Source organism: Pan paniscus, chromosome 18 (assembly GCF_029289425.2).
Source record: "Pan paniscus chromosome 18, NHGRI_mPanPan1-v2.0_pri, whole genome shotgun sequence".
NCBI lineage: Eukaryota > Metazoa > Chordata > Mammalia > Primates > Hominidae > Pan > Pan paniscus.
The window spans coordinates 50,513,631-50,533,944 of record NC_073267.2 but is presented as its reverse complement, the minus strand read 5'-3'; positions in this window follow the sequence as shown (position 1 = coordinate 50,533,944).

Here is a 20,314-nt window from a genome sequence, read left to right as displayed (position 1 = left end):
TGGAAACAGTCTTTTTGAAGTATCTGTTGGTGGATATTTGGAGCTCCTTGAGGCCTGCAGTGGAAAACGAAATATCTTCACATGAAAACTAGAGAGAAACATTCTGAGAAACATCTTTGTGATATGTGCATTCACGTCACATGGTTGAACTTCCCTTTTGATTTAGCAGTTTGGAAACATTCTTTTTGTAGTATCTGCAAATGCATATTTGGAGAGGACTGAGGCCTATAGTGGAAAAGGAAATATCTTCACATAAAAACTAGACAGAAGCATTCTGAGAAACTTCCTTGTGATGAATGCACTCAATTCACAGAGTTGAAACTTTCTTTTGGTTGAGCAGTTTTGTAACACTCTTTTTGTAGAATCTGCAAGGGGATATTTGGAGTGATTTGCGGCCTATAGTTGAAAAGGAAATATCTTCACATAAAAATGAGAGAGAAGCATTCTGAGAAGCTTCTTTGTGATGTGTGCATTCAGTTCACTGAGCTGAATATTTCTCTAGAGGTGGCAGTTTTGAAACACTCTTTTTGTTGTTTCTGCAAATGGATATAATGAACAGTTTCAGGCCTACGGTGGAAAAGGAAATGTCTTCACATAAATACAAGAAAGAAGCATTCTGAGAAACTTCTTTGTGATGTGTGCATTGAACTCCCAGGCTTCAACCTTTCTTTTGATAGAGCAGTTTTGAAACACACTTTTTGTATAATCTGCTAGTGGATATTTGAGGCAATTAGGGGCCTATGGTGGAAAAGGGAATAACTTCAACTAAAAAATACATAGACGTATTCTGAGAAACTTCCTTGTCATGTGTGTATTCAACTAACAGAGTTGAACCTTACTTTTGATTCAGCAGTTTTGAAACACACTTTTTGTATTATCTGCTAGTGGATATTTGAAGCAATTAGGGGCCTATGGTGGAAAAGGGAATAACTTCGTCTAAAAAATACATAGAAGTATTCTGAGAAACTTCCTTGTCATGTGTGCATTCAACTAACAGAGTTGAACCTTACTTTTGATTCAGCAGTTTTGAAACACTCTTTTTGTAGAAGCTGCAATTGGATATTTGGAGTGCTTTGCAGCCTATGGTGGAAAAAGAAATATCTTCACATAAAATCTAGCAGAAACATTCTGAGAAACTTCTGTGTGATGTGTGCATTCACTTCACAGAGATGAAACTTTCTTTTGATTGAACAGTTTTGAAACACGCTTTTTGTAGAATCTGGAAGTGGATATTTGGAGCGCTTTGAGGCCTATTGTGGAAAAGGATATATCTTTATCTGAAAACTACCCAGAAGCATTCTGAGAAAGTTATTTGTGTTGTGTGCATTTAACTCACAGAGTTGAACTTTTCTTTTGATTGCACAGTTTGAAAACCGTGTTTTTGTGGTATCTGCAAATGAATATTTGGAGAGGTTTGAGGACTGTGGTGGAAAAGGAAATATCTTCACATAAAAACAAGACAGAAGCATTCTGAGAAACTTCTTTTTGATGTGTGCATTCATCTCACAGAGATGAAACTTTCTTTTGATTGACCAGTTCTGAAACCCGCTTTTTGTAGAATCTGCAAGTGGGTATTTGGAGCGCATGGATCACTATGGTGGAAAAGGATGTGACTTCACAGAAAAACACAACAGAAGCATTCTGAGAAAATTCTTTGTGAAGTGTGCATTCATCTCACAGAGTTGAAACATTCTTTTTGCTGAGCAGTTTTGAATCACACTTTCTGCAGAATCTGCAAGTGGATATTTGCAGCCCTTTGAGGGCTACGGTGGAAAAGTAAATATGTTCACATAAAAACTACACAGAAGCATTCTGAGAAACTGCTTTGTGATGTGTGCCTTCATCTCACAGAGAGGAACCTTTCTTTTGATTTAGCAATTTTGAAACACTCTGTTTGTATATTCGGCAAGTGGATGTTTGGAGCGCTTTGTGGCCTATGGTCAAAAAGGAAATATCTTCACATAAAAACTACACGTAAACTTTCTCAGAAACCTCTTTGTGATGTGTGCATTCAACTCACAGGGTTGAACCTATCTTTTGATAGGGCAGTTTTGAAATTCTCTTTTTGTAGAATCTGCAAGTGGGTATTTGTAGCCCTTTGTGGCCTATGTTGGAAAAGGAAATATCTTCACATAAAAACTACCCAGAGGCATTCTGAGAAACTTCTTTGTGATGTGTGCATTCATCTAACAAAGTTGAAACTTTCTTTTGATGGAGCAGTTTGGAAACACTCTTTTTCTAGAATCTGCACGTGGATATTTGGAGCGCTTTGAGGCCTATGTTGGAAAAGGAAATATCTTCACATAAAAACTACACCAAAGCATTCTGAGAAACTTCTTTGTGATGTGTCCATTCAACTCACAGGGTTGAGCCTATCTTTTGATAGAGCAGTTTTGAAACCCTCTTTTTGTAGGATGCGCAAATGGATATTTGGAGCAGTTTGAGGCCAATTGTGGAAAAGGAAATATCTTCACATAAAAACTACACAGAAGCATTCTCAGAAACATTTTGTGGTGTGTGCGTTCAACTCACAGAGTTCAACCTATCTTTTCATAGAGCAGTTTTGAAACTCTATTTTGTAGAATCTGCAAGTGGATATTTGGAGCCATTTGTGGCCTATGGGGGAAAAGGACATATCTTCACATAAAAACTACACAGAAGCATTCTGAGAAACTTCTTTGTGATGTGCACATTCAACTCAAAGAGTTGAACCTATATTTTGATAGAGTAGTTTTGAAACTCTCTTTTTGTGGAATCTGCAAGTGAATATTTTCAGCCTTTTGCAGCCTATGGTGGAAAAGGAAATATCTTCACATAAAAATTAAACAGAGGCATTCTGAGAAACTACTTTGTGATGTGTGCATTCATCTCCCACAGTAGAAACTTTCTTTGGCTTGAGCAGTTTTGAAACACTCTTTTTGTAGTATCTCCATGTGGATATTTGAAGGCATTTGTGGCCTAATTTGCAAAAGGAAATATCTTCACAAAAAAACTAGAAAGAAGCATTCTTAGAAACTTCTTTTTGATGTATGCATTCTAATAACGGAGTTGAACCTTTCTTTTGACTAAGCAGTTATGAAACACTATTTTTGTAGAATCTGCAATTGGATAATTGCAACAGTTTATGACTTCTAGTGGAAAAGGAAATGTTTTCACATACAAACTAGACAGAAGTTTTTTGAGAAACTTCTTTGTGATGTGTGCATTCATCTCACAGATTTGAATCTTTATTTTAATTGAGCAGTTTTCAAACACCCTTTTTGTAGAATCTGCGAGTGCATATTTGGAGTGCTTTGAGGCCTATGGTGGAAAAGGAAATATCTTCACATAAAAACTAGACTGAAGCATTCTCAGAAACTTCTTTGTGATGTGTGCATTAAACTCACAGAATTCAACCTCTCTTATAATTGAGTCGTTTGGAAATTCTCTTTTTGTACTATCTGCATGTTGATATTTGGAGCACTTTGATGCCTACAGTTTAAAAAACATCTTCACATAAAGACTTGACAGAAGCATTCTGAGAAGCTACTTCATGATGTGTGCATTCAACTCACAGAGTTGAACCTTTCTTTTGATTGAGCAGTTTGGAAACAGGCTTTCTGTACAATCTGCAAGCGGATATTTTGAGCGCTTTGAGGCCCATGGTAGAAAAGGAAATATCTTCACGAAAGAACTAGACAGAAGCATTCTGAGAAACTTCTTTGTGATGTGAGCAATCATCTCACAGGGTTGAACCTTTCTTTCGATTTAGCAGTTTTGAAACACACCTTTTGTAGAATCTGCAAGTGCATATTTGGAGCGTTTTGAGGCCTATGGTGGAAAAGGAAATATCTTCACAAAAAAACTAGACAGAAGCATTCTTTGTGATGTGTGCATTCAACTGACCGATTTGAAGCTCTCTTTTGCTTGAGCAGTTTGGAAACCATCTTTTTGTAGGATCTGCAAGTGGATATTTGGAACCATTTGAGGCCTATGGTGTAAAACTAAATATCTACACATAAAAACTAGACAGAAGCATTCTGAGAAACTTCTTTGTGATGTGTGCATTCAACTCACAGAGTTGAACTGCTCTTTTGATTGAGCAGTTTGGAAACAGTCTTTTTGAAGTATCTGTTGGTGGATATTTGGAGCTCCTTGAGGCCTGCAGTGGAAAACGAAATATCTTCACATGAAAACTAGAGAGAAACATTCTGAGAAACATCTTTGTGATATGTGCGTTCACGTCACATGGTTGAACTTCCCTTTTGATTTAGCAGTTTGGAAACATTCTTTTTGTAGTATCTGCAAATGCATATTTGGAGAGGACTGAGGCCTATAGTGGAAAAGGAAATATCTTCACATAAAAACTAGACAGAAGCATTCTGAGAAACTTCCTTGTGATGAATGCACTCAATTCACAGAGTTGAAACTTTCTTTTGGTTGAGCAGTTTTGTAACACTCTTTTTGTAGAATCTGCAAGGGGATATTTGGAGTGATTTGCGGCCTATAGTTGAAAAGGAAATATCTTCACATAAAAATGAGAGAGAAGCATTCTGAGAAGCTTCTTTGTGATGTGTGCATTCAGTTCACTGAGCTGAATATTTCTTTAGAGGTGGCAGTTTTGAAACACTCTTTTTGTTGTTTCTGCAAATGGATATAATGAACAGTTTCAGGCCTACGGTGGAAAAGGAAATGTCTTCACATAAATACAAGAAAGAAGCATTCTGAGAAACTTCTTTGTGATGTGTGCATTGAACTCCCAGGCTTCAACCTTTCTTTTGATAGAGGAGTTTTGAAACACACTTTTTGTATAATCTGCTAGTGGATATTTGAGGCAATTAGGGGCCTATGGTGGAAAAGGGAATAACTTCAACTAAAAAATACATAGACGTATTCTGAGAAACTTCCTTGTCATGTGTGTATTCAACTAACAGAGTTGAACCTTACTTTTGATTCAGCAGTTTTGAAACACACTTTTTGTATTATCTGCTAGTGGATATTTGAAGCAATTAGGGGCCTATGGTGGAAAAGGGAATAACTTCGTCTAAAAAATACATAGAAGTATTCTGAGAAACTTCCTTGTCATGTGTGCATTCAACTAACAGAGTTGAACCTTACTTTTGATTCAGCAGTTTTGAAACACTCTTTTTGTAGAAGCTGCAATTGGATATTTGGAGTGCTTTGCAGCCTATGGTGGAAAAAGAAATATCTTCACATAAAATCTAGCAGAAACATTCTGAGAAACTTCTGTGTGATGTGTGCATTCACTTCACAGAGATGAAACTTTCTTTTGATTGAACAGTTTTGAAACACGCTTTTTGTAGAATCTGGAAGTGGATATTTGGAGCGCTTTGAGGCCTATTGTGGAAAAGGATATATCTTTATCTGAAAACTACCCAGAAGCATTCTGAGAAAGTTATTTGTGTTGTGTGCATTTAACTCACAGAGTTGAACTTTTCTTTTGATTGCACAGTTTGAAAACCGTGTTTTTGTGGTATCTGCAAATGAATATTTGGAGAGGTTTGAGGACTGTGGTGGAAAAGGAAATATCTTCACATAAAAACAAGACAGAAGCATTCTGAGAAACTTCTTTTTGATGTGTGCATTCATCTCACAGAGATGAAACTTTCTTTTGATTGACCAGTTCTGAAACCCGCTTTTTGTAGAATCTGCAAGTGGGTATTTGGAGCGCATGGATCACTATGGTGGAAAAGGATGTGACTTCACAGAAAAACACAACAGAAGCATTCTGAGAAAATTCTTTGTGAAGTGTGCATTCATCTCACAGAGTTGAAACATTCTTTTTGCTGAGCAGTTTTGAATCACACTTTCTGCAGAATCTGCAAGTGGATATTTGCAGCCCTTTGAGGGCTACGGTGGAAAAGTAAATATGTTCACATAAAAACTACACAGAAGCATTCTGAGAAACTGCTTTGTGATGTGTGCCTTCATCTCACAGAGAGGAACCTTTCTTTTGATTTAGCAATTTTGAAACACTCTGTTTGTATATTCGGCAAGTGGATGTTTGGAGCGCTTTGTGGCCTATTGTCAAAAAGGAAATATCTTCACATAAAAACTACACGTAAACTTTCTCAGAAACCTCTTTGTGATGTGTGCATTCAACTCACAGGGTTGAACCTATCTTTTGATAGGGCAGTTTTGAAATTCTCTTTTTGTAGAATCTGCAAGTGGGTATTTGTAGCCCTTTGTGGCCTATGTTGGAAAAGGAAATATCTTCACATAAAAACTACCCAGAGGCATTCTGAGAAACTTCTTTGTGATGTGTGCATTCATCTAACAAAGTTGAAACTTTCTTTTGATGGAGCAGTTTGGAAACACTCTTTTTCTAGAATCTGCATGTGGATATTTGGAGCGCTTTGAGGCCTATGTTGGAAAAGGAAATATCTTCACATAAAAACTACACCAAAGCATTCTGAGAAACTTCTTTGTGATGTGTCCATTCAACTCACAGGGTTGAGCCTATCTTTTGATAGAGCAGTTTTGAAACCCTCTTTTTGTAGGATGCGCAAATGGATATTTGGAGCAGTTTGAGGCCAATTGTGGAAAAGGAAATATCTTCACATAAAAACTACACAGAAGCATTCTCAGAAACATTTTGTGATGTGTGCATTCAACTCACAGAGTTCAACCTATCTTTTCATAGAGCAGTTTTGAAACTCTATTTTGTAGAATCTGCAAGTGGATATTTGGAGCCATTTGTGGCCTATGGGGGAAAAGGACATATCTTCACATAAAAACTACACAGAAGCATTCTGAGAAACTTCTTTGTGATGTGCACATTCAACTCAAAGAGTTGAACCTATATTTTGATAGAGTAGTTTTGAAACTCTCTTTTTGTGGAATCTGCAAGTGAATATTTTCAGCCTTTTGCAGCCTATGGTGGAAAAGGAAATATCTTCACATAAAAATTAAACAGAGGCATTCTGAGAAACTACTTTGTGATGTGTGCATTCATCTCCCACAGTAGAAACTTTCTTTGGCTTGAGCAGTTTTGAAACACTCTTTTTGTAGTATCTCCATGTGGATATTTGAAGGCATTTGTGGCCTAATTTGCAAAAGGAAATATCTTCACAAAAAAACTAGAAAGAAGCATTCTTAGAAACTTCTTTTTGATGTATGCATTCTAATAACGGAGTTGAACCTTTCTTTTGACTAAGCAGTTATGAAACACTATTTTTGTAGAATCTGCAATTGGATAATTGCAACAGTTTATGACTTCTAGTGGAAAAGGAAATGTTTTCACATACAAACTAGACAGAAGTTTTTTGAGAAACTTCTTTGTGATGTGTGCATTCATCTCACAGATTTGAATCTTTATTTTAATTGAGCAGTTTTCAAACACCCTTTTTGTAGAATCTGCGAGTGCATATTTGGAGTGCTTTGAGGCCTATGGTGGAAAAGGAAATATCTTCACATAAAAACTAGACTGAAGCATTCTCAGAAACTTCTTTGTGATGTGTGCATTAAACTCACAGAATTCAACCTCTCTTATAATTGAGTCGTTTGGAAATTCTCTTTTTGTACTATCTGCATGTTGATATTTGGAGCACTTTGATGCCTACAGTTTAAAAAACATCTTCACATAAAGACTTGACAGAAGCATTCTGAGAAGCTACTTCATGATGTGTGCATTCAACTCACAGAGTTGAACCTTTCTTTTGATTGAGCAGTTTGGAAACAGGCTTTCTGTACAATCTGCAAGCGGATATTTTGAGCGCTTTGAGGCCCATGGTAGAAAAGGAAATATCTTCACGAAAGAACTAGACAGAAGCATTCTGAGAAACTTCTTTGTGATGTGAGCAATCATCTCACAGGGTTGAACCTTTCTTTCGATTTAGCAGTTTTGAAACACACCTTTTGTAGAATCTGCAAGTGCATATTTGGAGCGTTTTGAGGCCTATGGTGGAAAAGGAAATATCTTCACAAAAAAACTAGACAGAAGCATTCTTTGTGATGTGTGCATTCAACTGACCGATTTGAAGCTCTCTTTTGCTTGAGCAGTTTGGAAACCATCTTTTTGTAGGATCTGCAAGTGGATATTTGGAACCATTTGAGGCCTATGGTGTAAAACTAAATATCTACACATAAAAACTAGACAGAAGCATTCTGAGAAACTTCTTTGTGATGTGTGCATTCAACTCACAGAGTTGAACTGCTCTTTTGATTGAGCAGTTTGGAAACAGTCTTTTTGAAGTATCTGTTGGTGGATATTTGGAGCTCCTTGAGGCCTGCAGTGGAAAACGAAATATCTTCACATGAAAACTAGAGAGAAACATTCTGAGAAACATCTTTGTGATATGTGCGTTCACGTCACATGGTTGAACTTCCCTTTTGATTTAGCAGTTTGGAAACATTCTTTTTGTAGTATCTGCAAATGCATATTTGGAGAGGACTGAGGCCTATAGTGGAAAAGGAAATATCTTCACATAAAAACTAGACAGAAGCATTCTGAGAAACTTCCTTGTGATGAATGCACTCAATTCACAGAGTTGAAACTTTCTTTTGGTTGAGCAGTTTTGTAACACTCTTTTTGTAGAATCTGCAAGGGGATATTTGGAGTGATTTGCGGCCTATAGTTGAAAAGGAAATATCTTCACATAAAAATGAGAGAGAAGCATTCTGAGAAGCTTCTTTGTGATGTGTGCATTCAGTTCACTGAGCTGAATATTTCTTTAGAGGTGGCAGTTTTGAAACACTCTTTTTGTTGTTTCTGCAAATGGATATAATGAACAGTTTCAGGCCTATGGTGGAAAAGGAAATGTCTTCACATAAATACAAGAAAGAAGCATTCTGAGAAACTTCTTTGTGATGTGTGCATTGAACTCCCAGGCTTCAACCTTTCTTTTGATAGAGCAGTTTTGAAACACACTTTTTGTATAATCTGCTAGTGGATATTTGAGGCAATTAGGGGCCTATGGTGGAAAAGGGAATAACTTCAACTAAAAAATACATAGACGTATTCTGAGAAACTTCCTTGTCATGTGTGTATTCAACTAACAGAGTTGAACCTTACTTTTGATTCAGCAGTTTTGAAACACACTTTTTGTATTATCTGCTAGTGGATATTTGAAGCAATTAGGGGCCTATGGTGGAAAAGGGAATAACTTCGTCTAAAAAATACATAGAAGTATTCTGAGAAACTTCCTTGTCATGTGTGCATTCAACTAACAGAGTTGAACCTTACTTTTGATTCAGCAGTTTTGAAACACTCTTTTTGTAGAAGCTGCAATTGGATATTTGGAGTGCTTTGCAGCCTATGGTGGAAAAAGAAATATCTTCACATAAAATCTAGCAGAAACATTCTGAGAAACTTCTGTGTGATGTGTGCATTCACTTCACAGAGATGAAACTTTCTTTTGATTGAACAGTTTTGAAACACGCTTTTTGTAGAATCTGGAAGTGGATATTTGGAGCGCTTTGAGGCCTATTGTGGAAAAGGATATATCTTTATCTGAAAACTACCCAGAAGCATTCTGAGAAAGTTATTTGTGTTGTGTGCATTTAACTCACAGAGTTGAACTTTTCTTTTGATTGCACAGTTTGAAAACCGTGTTTTTGTGGTATCTGCAAATGAATATTTGGAGAGGTTTGAGGACTGTGGTGGAAAAGGAAATATCTTCACATAAAAACAAGACAGAAGCATTCTGAGAAACTTCTTTTTGATGTGTGCATTCATCTCACAGAGATGAAACTTTCTTTTGATTGACCAGTTCTGAAACCCGCTTTTTGTAGAATCTGCAAGTGGGTATTTGGAGCGCATGGATCACTATGGTGGAAAAGGATGTGACTTCACAGAAAAACACAACAGAAGCATTCTGAGAAAATTCTTTGTGAAGTGTGCATTCATCTCACAGAGTTGAAACATTCTTTTTGCTGAGCAGTTTTGAATCACACTTTCTGCAGAATCTGCAAGTGGATATTTGCAGCCCTTTGAGGGCTACGGTGGAAAAGTAAATATGTTCACATAAAAACTACACAGAAGCATTCTGAGAAACTGCTTTGTGATGTGTGCCTTCATCTCACAGAGAGGAACCTTTCTTTTGATTTAGCAATTTTGAAACACTCTGTTTGTATATTCGGCAAGTGGATGTTTGGAGCGCTTTGTGGCCTATTGTCAAAAAGGAAATATCTTCACATAAAAACTACACGTAAACTTTCTCAGAAACCTCTTTGTGATGTGTGCATTCAACTCACAGGGTTGAACCTATCTTTTGATAGGGCAGTTTTGAAATTCTCTTTTTGTAGAATCTGCAAGTGGGTATTTGTAGCCCTTTGTGGCCTATGTTGGAAAAGGAAATATCTTCACATAAAAACTACCCAGAGGCATTCTGAGAAACTTCTTTGTGATGTGTGCATTCATCTAACAAAGTTGAAACTTTCTTTTGATGGAGCAGTTTGGAAACACTCTTTTTCTAGAATCTGCATGTGGATATTTGGAGCGCTTTGAGGCCTATGTTGGAAAAGGAAATATCTTCACATAAAAACTACACCAAAGCATTCTGAGAAACTTCTTTGTGATGTGTCCATTCAACTCACAGGGTTGAGCCTATCTTTTGATAGAGCAGTTTTGAAACCCTCTTTTTGTAGGATGCGCAAATGGATATTTGGAGCAGTTTGAGGCCAATTGTGGAAAAGGAAATATCTTCACATAAAAACTACACAGAAGCATTCTCAGAAACATTTTGTGGTGTGTGCATTCAACTCACAGAGTTCAACCTATCTTTTCATAGAGCAGTTTTGAAACTCTATTTTGTAGAATCTGCAAGTGGATATTTGGAGCCATTTGTGGCCTATGGGGGAAAAGGACATATCTTCACATAAAAACTACACAGAAGCATTCTGAGAAACTTCTTTGTGATGTGCACATTCAACTCAAAGAGTTGAACCTATATTTTGATAGAGTAGTTTTGAAACTCTCTTTTTGTGGAATCTGCAAGTGAATATTTTCAGCCTTTTGCAGCCTATGGTGGAAAAGGAAATATCTTCACATAAAAATTAAACAGAGGCATTCTGAGAAACTACTTTGTGATGTGTGCATTCATCTCCCACAGTAGAAACTTTCTTTGGCTTGAGCAGTTTTGAAACACTCTTTTTGTAGTATCTCCATGTGGATATTTGAAGGCATTTGTGGCCTAATTTGCAAAAGGAAATATCTTCACAAAAAAACTAGAAAGAAGCATTCTTAGAAACTTCTTTTTGATGTATGCATTCTAATAACGGAGTTGAACCTTTCTTTTGACTAAGCAGTTATGAAACACTATTTTTGTAGAATCTGCAATTGGATAATTGCAACAGTTTATGACTTCTAGTGGAAAAGGAAATGTTTTCACATACAAACTAGACAGAAGTTTTTTGAGAAACTTCTTTGTGATGTGTGCATTCATCTCACAGATTTGAATCTTTATTTTAATTGAGCAGTTTTCAAACACCCTTTTTGTAGAATCTGCGAGTGCATATTTGGAGTGCTTTGAGGCCTATGGTGGAAAAGGAAATATCTTCACATAAAAACTAGACTGAAGCATTCTCAGAAACTTCTTTGTGATGTGTGCATTAAACTCACAGAATTCAACCTCTCTTATAATTGAGTCGTTTGGAAATTCTCTTTTTGTACTATCTGCATGTTGATATTTGGAGCACTTTGATGCCTACAGTTTAAAAAACATCTTCACATAAAGACTTGACAGAAGCATTCTGAGAAGCTACTTCATGATGTGTGCATTCAACTCACAGAGTTGAACCTTTCTTTTGATTGAGCAGTTTGGAAACAGGCTTTCTGTACAATCTGCAAGCGGATATTTTGAGCGCTTTGAGGCCCATGGTAGAAAAGGAAATATCTTCACGAAAGAACTAGACAGAAGCATTCTGAGAAACTTCTTTGTGATGTGAGCAATCATCTCACAGGGTTGAACCTTTCTTTCGATTTAGCAGTTTTGAAACACACCTTTTGTAGAATCTGCAAGTGCATATTTGGAGCGTTTTGAGGCCTATGGTGGAAAAGGAAATATCTTCACAAAAAAACTAGACAGAAGCATTCTTTGTGATGTGTGCATTCAACTGACCGATTTGAAGCTCTCTTTTGCTTGAGCAGTTTGGAAACCATCTTTTTGTAGGATCTGCAAGTGGATATTTGGAACCATTTGAGGCCTATGGTGTAAAACTAAATATCTACACATAAAAACTAGACAGAAGCATTCTGAGAAACTTCTTTGTGATGTGTGCATTCAACTCACAGAGTTGAACTGCTCTTTTGATTGAGCAGTTTGGAAACAGTCTTTTTGAAGTATCTGTTGGTGGATATTTGGAGCTCCTTGAGGCCTGCAGTGGAAAACGAAATATCTTCACATGAAAACTAGAGAGAAACATTCTGAGAAACATCTTTGTGATATGTGCGTTCACGTCACATGGTTGAACTTCCCTTTTGATTTAGCAGTTTGGAAACATTCTTTTTGTAGTATCTGCAAATGCATATTTGGAGAGGACTGAGGACTATAGTGGAAAAGGAAATATCTTCACATAAAAACTAGACAGAAGCATTCTGAGAAACTTCCTTGTGATGAATGCACTCAATTCACAGAGTTGAAACTTTCTTTTGGTTGAGCAGTTTTGTAACACTCTTTTTGTAGAATCTGCAAGGGGATATTTGGAGTGATTTGCGGCCTATAGTTGAAAAGGAAATATCTTCACATAAAAATGAGAGAGAAGCATTCTGAGAAGCTTCTTTGTGATGTGTGCATTCAGTTCACTGAGCTGAATATTTCTTTAGAGGTGGCAGTTTTGAAACACTCTTTTTGTTGTTTCTGCAAATGGATATAATGAACAGTTTCAGGCCTATGGTGGAAAAGGAAATGTCTTCACATAAATACAAGAAAGAAGCATTCTGAGAAACTTCTTTGTGATGTGTGCATTGAACTCCCAGGCTTCAACCTTTCTTTTGATAGAGCAGTTTTGAAACACACTTTTTGTATAATCTGCTAGTGGATATTTGAGGCAATTAGGGGCCTATGGTGGAAAAGGGAATAACTTCAACTAAAAAATACATAGACGTATTCTGAGAAACTTCCTTGTCATGTGTGTATTCAACTAACAGAGTTGAACCTTACTTTTGATTCAGCAGTTTTGAAACACACTTTTTGTATTATCTGCTAGTGGATATTTGAAGCAATTAGGGGCCTATGGTGGAAAAGGGAATAACTTCGTCTAAAAAATACATAGAAGTATTCTGAGAAACTTCCTTGTCATGTGTGCATTCAACTAACAGAGTTGAACCTTACTTTTGATTCAGCAGTTTTGAAACACTCTTTTTGTAGAAGCTGCAATTGGATATTTGGAGTGCTTTGCAGCCTATGGTGGAAAAAGAAATATCTTCACATAAAATCTAGCAGAAACATTCTGAGAAACTTCTGTGTGATGTGTGCATTCACTTCACAGAGATGAAACTTTCTTTTGATTGAACAGTTTTGAAACACGCTTTTTGTAGAATCTGGAAGTGGATATTTGGAGCGCTTTGAGGCCTATTGTGGAAAAGGATATATCTTTATCTAAAAACTACCCAGAAGCATTCTGAGAAAGTTATTTGTGTTGTGTGCATTTAACTCACAGAGTTGAACTTTTCTTTTGATTGCACAGTTTGAAAACCGTGTTTTTGTGGTATCTGCAAATGAATATTTGGAGAGGTTTGAGGACTGTGGTGGAAAAGGAAATATCTTCACATAAAAACAAGACAGAAGCATTCTGAGAAACTTCTTTTTGATGTGTGCATTCATCTCACAGAGATGAAACTTTCTTTTGATTGACCAGTTCTGAAACCCGCTTTTTGTAGAATCTGCAAGTGGGTATTTGGAGCGCATGGATCACTATGGTGGAAAAGGATGTGACTTCACAGAAAAACACAACAGAAGCATTCTGAGAAAATTCTTTGTGAAGTGTGCATTCATCTCACAGAGTTGAAACATTCTTTTTGCTGAGCAGTTTTGAATCACACTTTCTGCAGAATCTGCAAGTGGATATTTGCAGCCCTTTGAGGGCTACGGTGGAAAAGTAAATATGTTCACATAAAAACTACACAGAAGCATTCTGAGAAACTGCTTTGTGATGTGTGCCTTCATCTCACAGAGAGGAACCTTTCTTTTGATTTAGCAATTTTGAAACACTCTGTTTGTATATTCGGCAAGTGGATGTTTGGAGCGCTTTGTGGCCTATGGTCAAAAAGGAAATATCTTCACATAAAAACTACACGTAAACTTTCTCAGAAACCTCTTTGTGATGTGTGCATTCAACTCACAGGGTTGAACCTATCTTTTGATAGGGCAGTTTTGAAATTCTCTTTTTGTAGAATCTGCAAGTGGGTATTTGTAGCCCTTTGTGGCCTATGTTGGAAAAGGAAATATCTTCACATAAAAACTACCCAGAGGCATTCTGAGAAACTTCTTTGTGATGTGTGCATTCATCTAACAAAGTTGAAACTTTCTTTTGATGGAGCAGTTTGGAAACACTCTTTTTCTAGAATCTGCATGTGGATATTTGGAGCGCTTTGAGGCCTATGTTGGAAAAGGAAATATCTTCACATAAAAACTACACCAAAGCATTCTGAGAAACTTCTTTGTGATGTGTCCATTCAACTCACAGGGTTGAGCCTATCTTTTGATAGAGCAGTTTTGAAACCCTCTTTTTGTAGGATGCGCAAATGGATATTTGGAGCAGTTTGAGGCCAATTGTGGAAAAGGAAATATCTTCACATAAAAACTACACAGAAGCATTCTCAGAAACATTTTGTGATGTGTGCATTCAACTCACAGAGTTCAACCTATCTTTTCATAGAGCAGTTTTGAAACTCTATTTTGTAGAATCTGCAAGTGGATATTTGGAGCCATTTGTGGCCTATGGGGGAAAAGGACATATCTTCACATAAAAACTACACAGAAGCATTCTGAGAAACTTCTTTGTGATGTGCACATTCAACTCAAAGAGTTGAACCTATATTTTGATAGAGTAGTTTTGAAACTCTCTTTTTGTGGAATCTGCAAGTGAATATTTTCAGCCTTTTGCAGCCTATGGTGGAAAAGGAAATATCTTCACATAAAAATTAAACAGAGGCATTCTGAGAAACTACTTTGTGATGTGTGCATTCATCTCCCACAGTAGAAACTTTCTTTGGCTTGAGCAGTTTTGAAACACTCTTTTTGTAGTATCTCCATGTGGATATTTGAAGGCATTTGTGGCCTAATTTGCAAAAGGAAATATCTTCACAAAAAAACTAGAAAGAAGCATTCTTAGAAACTTCTTTTTGATGTATGCATTCTAATAACGGAGTTGAACCTTTCTTTTGACTAAGCAGTTATGAAACACTATTTTTGTAGAATCTGCAATTGGATAATTGCAACAGTTTATGACTTCTAGTGGAAAAGGAAATGTTTTCACATACAAACTAGACAGAAGTTTTTTGAGAAACTTCTTTGTGATGTGTGCATTCATCTCACAGATTTGAATCTTTATTTTAATTGAGCAGTTTTCAAACACCCTTTTTGTAGAATCTGCGAGTGCATATTTGGAGTGCTTTGAGGCCTATGGTGGAAAAGGAAATATCTTCACATAAAAACTAGACTGAAGCATTCTCAGAAACTTCTTTGTGATGTGTGCATTAAACTCACAGAATTCAACCTCTCTTATAATTGAGTCGTTTGGAAATTCTCTTTTTGTACTATCTGCATGTTGATATTTGGAGCACTTTGATGCCTACAGTTTAAAAAACATCTTCACATAAAGACTTGACAGAAGCATTCTGAGAAGCTACTTCATGATGTGTGCATTCAACTCACAGAGTTGAACCTTTCTTTTGATTGAGCAGTTTGGAAACAGGCTTTCTGTACAATCTGCAAGCGGATATTTTGAGCGCTTTGAGGCCCATGGTAGAAAAGGAAATATCTTCACGAAAGAACTAGACAGAAGCATTCTGAGAAACTTCTTTGTGATGTGAGCAATCATCTCACAGGGTTGAACCTTTCTTTCGATTTAGCAGTTTTGAAACACACCTTTTGTAGAATCTGCAAGTGCATATTTGGAGCGTTTTGAGGCCTATGGTGGAAAAGGAAATATCTTCACAAAAAAACTAGACAGAAGCATTCTTTGTGATGTGTGCATTCAACTGACCGATTTGAAGCTCTCTTTTGCTTGAGCAGTTTGGAAACCATCTTTTTGTAGGATCTGCAAGTGGATATTTGGAACCATTTGAGGCCTATGGTGTAAAACTAAATATCTACACATAAAAACTAGACAGAAGCATTCTGAGAAACTTCTTTGTGATGTGTGCATTCAACTCACAGAGTTGAACTGCTCTTTTGATTGAGCAGTTTGGAAACAGTCTTTTTGAAGTATCTGTTGGTGGATATTTGGAGCTCCTTGAGGCCTGCAGTGGAAAACGAAATATCTTCACATGAAAACTAGAGAGAAACATTCTGAGAAACATCTTTGTGATATGTGCATTCACGTCACATGGTTGAACTTCCCTTTTGATTTAGCAGTTTGGAAACATTCTTTTTGTAGTATCTGCAAATGCATATTTGGAGAGGACTGAGGCCTATAGTGGAAAAGGAAATATCTTCACATAAAAACTAGACAGAAGCATTCTGAGAAACTTCCTTGTGATGAATGCACTCAATTCACAGAGTTGAAACTTTCTTTTGGTTGAGCAGTTTTGTAACACTCTTTTTGTAGAATCTGCAAGGGGATATTTGGAGTGATTTGCGGCCTATAGTTGAAAAGGAAATATCTTCACATAAAAATGAGAGAGAAGCATTCTGAGAAGCTTCTTTGTGATGTGTGCATTCAGTTCACTGAGCTGAATATTTCTTTAGAGGTGGCAGTTTTGAAACACTCTTTTTGTTGTTTCTGCAAATGGATATAATGAACAGTTTCAGGCCTATGGTGGAAAAGGAAATGTCTTCACATAAATACAAGAAAGAAGCATTCTGAGAAACTTCTTTGTGATGTGTGCATTGAACTCCCAGGCTTCAACCTTTCTTTTGATAGAGCAGTTTTGAAACACACTTTTTGTATAATCTGCTAGTGGATATTTGAGGCAATTAGGGGCCTATGGTGGAAAAGGGAATAACTTCAACTAAAAAATACATAGACGTATTCTGAGAAACTTCCTTGTCATGTGTGTATTCAACTAACAGAGTTGAACCTTACTTTTGATTCAGCAGTTTTGAAACACACTTTTTGTATTATCTGCTAGTGGATATTTGAAGCAATTAGGGGCCTATGGTGGAAAAGGGAATAACTTCGTCTAAAAAATACATAGAAGTATTCTGAGAAACTTCCTTGTCATGTGTGCATTCAACTAACAGAGTTGAACCTTACTTTTGATTCAGCAGTTTTGAAACACTCTTTTTGTAGAAGCTGCAATTGGATATTTGGAGTGCTTTGCAGCCTATGGTGGAAAAAGAAATATCTTCACATAAAATCTAGCAGAAACATTCTGAGAAACTTCTGTGTGATGTGTGCATTCACTTCACAGAGATGAAACTTTCTTTTGATTGAACAGTTTTGAAACACGCTTTTTGTAGAATCTGGAAGTGGATATTTGGAGCGCTTTGAGGCCTATTGTGGAAAAGGATATATCTTTATCTAAAAACTACCCAGAAGCATTCTGAGAAAGTTATTTGTGTTGTGTGCATTTAACTCACAGAGTTGAACTTTTCTTTTGATTGCACAGTTTGAAAACCGTGTTTTTGTGGTATCTGCAAATGAATATTTGGAGAGGTTTGAGGACTGTGGTGGAAAAGGAAATATCTTCACATAAAAACAAGACAGAAGCATTCTGAGAAACTTCTTTTTGATGTGTGCATTCATCTCACAGAGATGAAACTTTCTTTTGATTGACCAGTTCTGAAACCCGCTTTTTGTAGAATCTGCAAGTGGGTATTTGGAGCGCATGGATCACTATGGTGGAAAAGGATGTGACTTCACAGAAAAACACAACAGAAGCATTCTGAGAAAATTCTTTGTGAAGTGTGCATTCATCTCACAGAGTTGAAACATTCTTTTTGCTGAGCAGTTTTGAATCACACTTTCTGCAGAATCTGCAAGTGGATATTTGCAGCCCTTTGAGGGCTACGGTGGAAAAGTAAATATGTTCACATAAAAACTACACAGAAGCATTCTGAGAAACTGCTTTGTGATGTGTGCCTTCATCTCACAGAGAGGAACCTTTCTTTTGATTTAGCAATTTTGAAACACTCTGTTTGTATATTCGGCAAGTGGATGTTTGGAGCGCTTTGTGGCCTATGGTCAAAAAGGAAATATCTTCACATAAAAACTACACGTAAACTTTCTCAGAAACCTCTTTGTGATGTGTGCATTCAACTCACAGGGTTGAACCTATCTTTTGATAGGGCAGTTTTGAAATTCTCTTTTTGTAGAATCTGCAAGTGGGTATTTGTAGCCCTTTGTGGCCTATGTTGGAAAAGGAAATATCTTCACATAAAAACTACCCAGAGGCATTCTGAGAAACTTCTTTGTGATGTGTGCATTCATCTAACAAAGTTGAAACTTTCTTTTGATGGAGCAGTTTGGAAACACTCTTTTTCTAGAATCTGCATGTGGATATTTGGAGCGCTTTGAGGCCTATGTTGGAAAAGGAAATATCTTCACATAAAAACTACACCAAAGCATTCTGAGAAACTTCTTTGTGATGTGTCCATTCAACTCACAGGGTTGAGCCTATCTTTTGATAGAGCAGTTTTGAAACCCTCTTTTTGTAGGATGCGCAAATGGATATTTGGAGCAGTTTGAGGCCAATTGTGGAAAAGGAAATATCTTCACATAAAAACTACACAGAAGCATTCTCAGAAACATTTTGTGGTGTGTGCATTCAACTCACAGAGTTCAACCTATCTTTTCATAGAGCAGTTTTGAAACTCTATTTTGTAGAATCTGCAAGTGGATATTTGGAGCCATTTGTGGCCTATGGGGGAAAAGGACATATCTTCACATAAAAACTACACAGAAGCATTCTGAGAAACTTCTTTGTGATGTGCACATTCAACTCAAAGAGTTGAACCTATATTTTGATAGAGTAGTTTTGAAACTCTCTTTTTGTGGAATCTGCAAGTGAATATTTTCAGCCTTTTGCAGCCTATGGTGGAAAAGGAAATATCTTCACATAAAAATTAAACAGAGGCATTCTGAGAAACTACTTTGTGATGTGTGCATTCATCTCCCACAGTAGAAACTTTCTTTGGCTTGAGCAGTTTTGAAACACTCTTTTTGTAGTATCTCCATGTGGATATTTGAAGGCATTTGTGGCCTAATTTGCAAAAGGAAATATCTTCACAAAAAAACTAGAAAGAAGCATTCTTAGAAACTTCTTTTTGATGTATGCATTCTAATAACGGAGTTGAACCTTTCTTTTGACTAAGCAGTTATGAAACACTATTTTTGTAGAATCTGCAATTGGATAATTGCAACAGTTTATGACTTCTAGTGGAAAAGGAAATGTTTTCACATACAAACTAGACAGAAGTTTTTTGAGAAACTTCTTTGTGATGTGTGCATTCATCTCACAGATTTGAATCTTTATTTTAATTGAGCAGTTTTCAAACACCCTTTTTGTAGAATCTGCGAGTGCATATTTGGAGTGCTTTGAGGCCTATGGTGGAAAAGGAAATATCTTCACATAAAAACTAGACTGAAGCATTCTCAGAAACTTCTTTGTGATGTGTGCATTAAACTCACAGAATTCAACCTCTCTTATAATTGAGTCGTTTGGAAATTCTCTTTTTGTACTATCTGCATGTTGATATTTGGAGCACTTTGATGCCTACAGTTTAAAAAACATCTTCACATAAAGACTTGACAGAAGCATTCTGAGAAGCTACTTCATGATGTGTGCATTCAACTCACAGAGTTGAACCTTTCTTTTGATTGAGCAGTTTGGAAACAGGCTTTCTGTACAATCTGCAAGCGGATATTTTGAGCGCTTTGAGGCCCATGGTAGAAAAGGAAATATCTTCACGAAAGAACTAGACAGAAGCATTCTGAGAAACTTCTTTGTGATGTGAGCAATCATCTCACAGGGTTGAACCTTTCTTTCGATTTAGCAGTTTTGAAACACACCTTTTGTAGAATCTGCAAGTGCATATTTGGAGCGTTTTGAGGCCTATGGTGGAAAAGGAAATATCTTCACAAAAAAACTAGACAGAAGCATTCTTTGTGATGTGTGCATTCAACTGACCGATTTGAAGCTCTCTTTTGCTTGAGCAGTTTGGAAACCATCTTTTTGTAGGATCTGCAAGTGGATATTTGGAACCATTTG